The sequence below is a fragment of the Chionomys nivalis genome, chromosome 6 (assembly GCF_950005125.1).
Source record: "Chionomys nivalis chromosome 6, mChiNiv1.1, whole genome shotgun sequence".
Lineage (NCBI taxonomy): Eukaryota > Metazoa > Chordata > Mammalia > Rodentia > Cricetidae > Chionomys > Chionomys nivalis.
Window position 1 is genome coordinate 41,174,579 of NC_080091.1, and position 7,069 is coordinate 41,181,647.

Here is a 7,069-nt window from a genome sequence, read left to right on the forward strand (position 1 = left end):
CTAATAAGATCTAAAAAAATAAAATAAAATAAAATAAGATCTAAAGCCCATCAAGCCATAATAATTCATACATAGCTGAGGACCTCCAAAGTCCCTGGGAAGGGCACCTGCTTATGATTGTGATCTTGGGGACCCCAGTCCTCCTGTCACACCATTCAACCCCTTACACTCTCCAGTGCCCCTGTACCCTCCCCCAGGCCATAGCAGATTGGAGGCTGTGGATTCAGGGCCAGGGCAGCTCAGGCCAGGAGGAGGGCTGTGCTGATGTTGATGGACTCAGGCAGCCGAGAGTGGCAGCTGCTTTCCTGGCCTTTCTGAGCAATCCGTCTACCCTAGCTGCTCCCTGCCCCGACACAGCTAGGGACCTGCTGGGAGAGGCTCAGCCAGGCCTCTGCAGGTCAGTGTGGACTGCAGACAACTGACCTTATCCCTCTGAACCTTTTCTCACACCTCAAGAGCAGACCTCTGACCTGCCAGAGACTGTGATGCAGCCTGCGGGGCTTTGTTTATCTTGCACATTAATTCTGCAGCATGGGCTTGACCCTGAGACCCTGACCTGGCTGGGGCATCTGCAGCCGAAGGCTTTGTGTGCACAGAGACTGGGTTTGGGGCTCAGAACTCTTTTTTTCTCTGTCTGCACCATCTTCTTGGGTTTAACCTAGCATCACACTTGTACTTGTTGAGTGGAGGCAAGACTAGGGACTCCCAACTGGAGAGACCAGCGTCAGGCTTAGGACAGTGGATGAACATGAGCAACATGTTGACACAGAGCTTTGGCTCTGTCCACAGCTACACCCACCAGTCCACAGCCCATGTATCCCATCCATAGCCCACATGCTCCAGCCATAGCCCACATCCCCCATCCACAGCCCATCTCCTATCCATAGCCTGCTTCCCCCACCCACAGCCTACATGGTCCATCCATAACACATTCCCCCATCCATAGCCTGCATGCTCCATCCATAGCCTACATGCTCCATCCATAGCCTACATTCCCCCATCCATAGCCTATGTCCACCATTCCCAGCCCATCTAAAGCCTACCACCCAGACCCTGATACACATCCTGAGACAAATACAGGACAAATAGTGGACACACACTGAATATTGCCAAATACAGTGGTTAGGCACCGCTTGCTGCCTTCATGTCTTCCCTGCCCAGGATAAGGGCATTGTCTTCCTCTGAGTGAGCAATGCTTAGCTACTGCAGACAGCAACTGTGCTACGTCTACAAACCCTCAGTTTGAAACTCAGTACTGTCTCAAGCCTACATGGGGCTCTGACTGGTGTTTTTGTGTGTTTTCCTTACCCTGATTTTATCTTGTTTTTCTGCTCATATTTTCCCTTTGCCCAAATTCTCTCATTTATTAATTATATCTGGCCTTGTCATGGTGTCCCTGTAAGCTGGCTCAAGCTGCTGATAATGCAGGCTCAAACATTCTTAAAAGCTCATGAGTCCCGAGATCCCATGGATGATAAACCTGGGGTTAGTGATAAAGATACATGAAACCAAAGAGCTGCAGAAGTGTGGAATTGCATTTTGGCCCCAAGGTGCCCCTTGCTGCCAGCAGGTGACATCAGAACCCACCTGGCATGGCCAAGCATGCTTCTGGGGTTCTACAAGTTAGAAGACAGCAGTAGTTGGGTTTGAGAGACCTATGGTATGCCAGGCACTTGAGTATTCTCTTCCAAGCACTGGTTCCCAGGCACATTTAAGGGAGAAAGAGTCAGGTCTCACCTCCGCAGAGGATAGGAAAAGGAGAATGGGGCTAGGAGGTTCAGAACCCAGGAGCATCCCCACTCCCAGTCTGTTCCGGACAAGGTGGAAGCCCAGTGGGTAGGAGGGCAGAGCGTCCTTCCAGCCTCAGAGGCCAAGTGCCGGCGGCTCAACGGTGTGAGCGTAATCTGTTTGCTTTGGGATTCTCTCCACTCAGTGGAGACAAATTGACTTAACTGTGGAAATGGCTGCTGCTTTGGGTGGGTGGGTGGGGGTTACAACAGTGGTCCTAGCAGGTGGCATAGGCCACAGGAGGCTGCTGAGACCCACTCCTGGGTCCTCTCCTGCAGAGGCGGCGCTGTCTTTGCAGGTCTCCCAAGCACTTCCCACATCATCACAAACCTGGTGATGCTGCCCTGGGTATGAGGAAGACAGACCTGCCGTCTTGAGCAGTGGCCTCCTGCACTCCCACGAAGAAGCAGGGATGCAAGGATGACTCATTAGTCACCAAACAACATAAGGAGACAGCAAAATAAACAACAAACAAACCCTCTTGGTTTTGACTGCAAGGATGACACAGAGCAGCTATTCCCCAGCGAGCAGGAAGCTCTCTGTGCCTCTGTCACCTCTGCCTCCTCCCTGGGTTGTGAAGGTGAACATTCTGCCTAGAGGATAAATTTTGTTCCTGGAATACAGAAGTTGCCACCATTTTAAAAAAAACACACATCAGGTGTGGTGCTGCACACCTTTAATCCCACCAGCACTTGGAAGGTAGAGGCAGGAGGATCTCTGTGAGTTCAAAGCCAGCCTCTACACAGTGAGCTCCAGGACAGCCAGGACTATGTAGAGAGACCCTGTCTCAACACACACATACCCTGCCATTAAAAGAAGCTGAATGACGGGCACTTTGTCGTCACTCACCTCCAGGAACAGCCCCAGGAAGGCCCGAGGCAAGAGATCCCAGTTCAGCTCTGCAAGTAAGGTCACATTCCTGAGACAAACTATTTTTCTGAGGACAGATCCCACCCCAGCAAAGTCCATGGGCAGTGGACTCTCTGGACATGTCCTGAACATGGACAGGGAAGTCTCTCAGGAGCCCTGCTCACATCACGGTATGGGACCCCGTGATCCCTGCCTCCTCCACAGGAGTGAAGTGGCTGACAGGAGCCCACTGTTCCTGCGGGAGGCCTGCCCAGAGCAGGAGGAAAGCATCCTGTGTCCCTTCCCTGTGTCAGGTCTTCTCCTCAGCTACAGCACAGGAGGACAAAGAAGGAAACATGTAAGCCACCCTTAGAAACAGAGGGCAGAGCGGCCTCTGGGCTGAATGGAATGGAATCAGAGAGAGGGAGGGGGGCCTTTGCTGGGCCTCCCAGCACCTTCAGATTGTGGAGTTCAGAACTGAAGACACAGTATCACAGAGGCTTTCCCTCTTGGGTTGGCTGAGGTTCCTGATGCCTAGAATCTGTGTAGACGCCGTAGGTTGTCGTCAGGTCTGGCCAAGCAGGGCACTTTCTAAGGCAGACATGAGAAACTAGGGCCTACATATTCCTGCCACCAGCCAATTGCAGTCTCTGGGGCCACCCAGCTGAAGCTCAGGCAACTCTCAGAACAGGGTGTTAAAAAGAGGCTCCCCCTTCTGCAGAGCCAGGGTGAAGGCAGCCATAGGTTCTAAGATTTACTCGAGGCTCTCTGGTGATACCTGCCAGCCAGTCTACTATAGATGTCCCAGCCTGACCTGCCCTCCCAGTACAGCAGCACTGCGGAGAGTCCAGCACTAGATACCGCTCAGAGAGTCACCAGCTCCCAGGACAGCAGCACTGCAGAGAGTCCAGCACTAGATACCGCTCAGAGAGTCGCCAGCTCTCAGGACTCTAGCAGCCTCGGTCCCTGAGGGCTGCAGTCACCCAGGGACACTGATGGCAGCTGGAACAAAGGACACCTGAGTCTCTTAGTGCTGCCAGCTACACAAGGCCACAGGGCTAACAAGTTCTGTTCCCAACCAGACTTCATTCATGATCTTCATCCTCAGAAGGTGGGGACAGAAAGAGCAGCTTTTCCATTGTATCTTTTAATGAACCCCAATCCCCTCATGAGGGCTCCCAGGACCTCATCTGGCCCTAATCACCCCCAAAAGATCCATTTCTTTCCTTTTCTTTTCTTTTCTTTTTGTTTTTCAAGACAGGGTTTGGCTGTAGCTATTTAGCCTGTTCTGGAACTAGCTCTTGTAGACTAGGCTGGCCTCAAACTCACAGAGATCCCCTGCCTCTCCCTCCTGAGTGCTGGGATTAAAAGTGTGCTCCACCACTGTCCTGCTTCCAAAGCCTCCATTTCTAAATATCACAAGGTTAGGTCATAGGAGAACGTGGCGGAAGCTCTACTGAGTCATGGTCACCAGTCTCTGTAACCTCCCCACACCCATTCCCACCTCCATCAGGAGACTCATTAACAACCACCACCCATTTCTGCATCTGCATGCTGGAGCTGTCACCTCTCTGTCTTTGGTGAGGGGCCTCACTGAAGCGGGTGTCGAGAAAGGGGCTCAGAAAGCAGAAGTCTCCAGTTTGCCAGCAGGGAGGCCCCGGTGCCAGCTTCCTACAGGCTGGCTTCACAGCAAGGATGGTGTACGAGAGCCCACCAGGTCTGATGGTGCTTCAGCAGCTGCAGCTGCAGGGTATCTCTCCTGCTCCAGGAAGGAAGAGAAGCCCTCAAATCCCCATCTTGCCATCCACTCCCACAATGCTTTTGGCAAGTCAGGCACCTAACTGAGCGTGACCACAGTGCCCACACACACACAACATCAAGCTACTACAGTATTTGGCCACTGCACTACCCAGCTACCATACTGCCCAGCCACCACCACAATGCCTGGTCACCACGGCACCCAGTCACCATGACACCCAGACACGACAGCAGTCTAAAGGCAGGACAGCACAGAGAGGGGGCCAGCCCAGGGGACAGCAGCTTGTCCCTGCCCTGTGCAGAGAGGCCTTGCTGGAAATCTGTGCATTGGAGAAACATCCTGGGTTTGCCTCAGCCAAGAGAGATGCAGACTGGACAAAGCCAGCTCTGATTCTCATTATTAAATCGGACGATATTGTATTTATGGAACTCAACTTTCTGATGACAAAAAATTATCTGTGCAACCAAATAAAGACAAACAGAGCTCAGAGCCAGCTCAGGAGGCAATTTCGGCCGCTAATCCCCTCATGGGCTGCTTATCGCGCCCTGGGATGGTGTCATCGGTAGGGCTGGGACATAAAGTGCCCTTTTGGGTTTTTCTTAAGCTAACATTAGCAAATTGTATATAAATTCAATCTCAGTTAAAAAGGCAAGACAGTCCACAGCCAAGGGCAAGGCCACCCTCTGGGGGCAATTGTTGTGCTTTGCGTCCAATCAGACGCAGGCTAAGAGGGGAAATGTGGTTCTCTCGACTAATCAATTACATTTGAGTAATTGATCGTATATTATTATTGATGAAAGCCTGTAATATTGTGAGCTAGAATGAGTTAGAAGGGAGTGGGCTCTCAAAAGATTAGATTTGTATACGAAAATGGAAGGGGAGAAAAATGACCTCCATAAAGTCTTTGGAGAGTGGTTTATGATCTCGTTCCCCGGGTGGAGTGAGGTCTTGTGGCTGCTGTCCTCTGCCTGTACATCGTCTGAGGAACAGGGGACATGGACCTCTGCAGAGCACTGTGAGGTCACAGGACCAGCCCAGGATGGCAGAATAGCCCGAGGGAGAGGAGAGGCTGACCTTAGAAGGGGGCACTCCACAGAAGGTTCAAAGGAGCAAAGAGGCTTTGAAGGAAGCGTTTCTCACATGGAAAAGCACCGACAGTCAATGCATCATGGGAAGAGCAAGAGACACGCACAATCTATACCATTCAGAGTCTCTTCTGACACCGACTGTAGTACAGTCAGCCTTGACTTGCACTGGGAAACGTTCCAGCATGTCTAGAACTGTTCATGTCAAATGAGGGTCATTTGTTTCTTAAAAAGTTAGTAAAATATCATAAAACCAGAGGGCTGGGGAGGGAAGAGCGCACCAGACAACGACAGCTTCCTCCAGAGGCATGACCTCCATCCTGTCCTTAGGTATAAGTGGAGTTGGACCGGCTCTCAGTGGGTCAGAAAGAAGACTACAGTTAGTAGAGGTGTCTGTAAGTGACCTTCTAGGTGCTTCCAGAATCAATAGCCCCGAGTTCTCTCCAGCCTCCAAGTCAGCACCAAGGGTAGCCAGATGGGTGGTAAATGATGGACAGCACCCGTTACCATGGCAGTACCCATCATCCCAAGCCCTCTTGTTCTTGATGTGGCTCAGTCCCCACCCATTTCCAGGGAACACTAAAGAACCTTCCTCCATACCAGCAAAGGGGGTTTCTACTCCATAAGCAAACTCACTGAGTATGGCCACCAAGGGCTCCATGTCCTGCCCTCCTTCCCATCTCCGGTGCTCTGCAGGATCCAGGGACCTCCTTCCCCAAGCCTCTGCAGAGCAGACCCCTCTCTAAAGCATTCTCATAATCTCCCTTCCCCTTGGAATGCCCTTGACTTCAGATCACTCTGTGACTAAGGATGACCTTGAAGTCCTGGCCTTCTGGTGTGCTGGAGTGTTACCCCAAGTGCTGACATAACAGGTATGACCCCACACAAGGCTTCCTTGTCATAGTCACAAATCCCTTTACCATGGGTCTTGGGCTTCATGTCGGTCATGTGTGAGGCGTCCCAGTTAGGATCCAGCTGTTTCTCAGGCCACAACACCTGCAGAAGTCCCTTCCCTTCTCATAGGTACTGGCAGGTGCCCTACACTAAGACCTTGTCTGTGAGTTCCTAGCTAACAGATCCCCAGACACCAGGATCTATCACCTAGGAAATGACTTTACATCAAAGAAGGTATTGGTGGCCAACACCCTCTTCCCTACCCCCTTTCTCTACCTCCTGCCTGGGCATCAGCAAGCCTGGCTGCAGGCGTGTGCTGTGAAATCAGTCTCAGAATGGACCTGATGAACAGCCCCCACTTCTGTGACACAGGCCCCGATGCCCTCTGTTCAGATCCTCTCCATGTTTCTATCTCTGGTCCTAGGACCCAAACTCTCCTCAAAGCCCCCACCACGCTGTTGCCTGTCTGTCTCGCTACAGCATTAATAACTTCTAATAACGGCTTGCTCCCCAGTGACCCATCTCAGCATCCTTGACGCCGAGTGGGGACTTTCAGGCTAGCCCCCCAAGTTTAGTCTTCCTTCCTTGGAGCCCTTTCCCACAAGGTCTGACTCACCCTGAATCCCTTCCTCTTGTGTGTTTGAGGTCCCAGGTTTTATCAGACCGCCTCAGGCATTTTGTAGCTCAGAGGAAG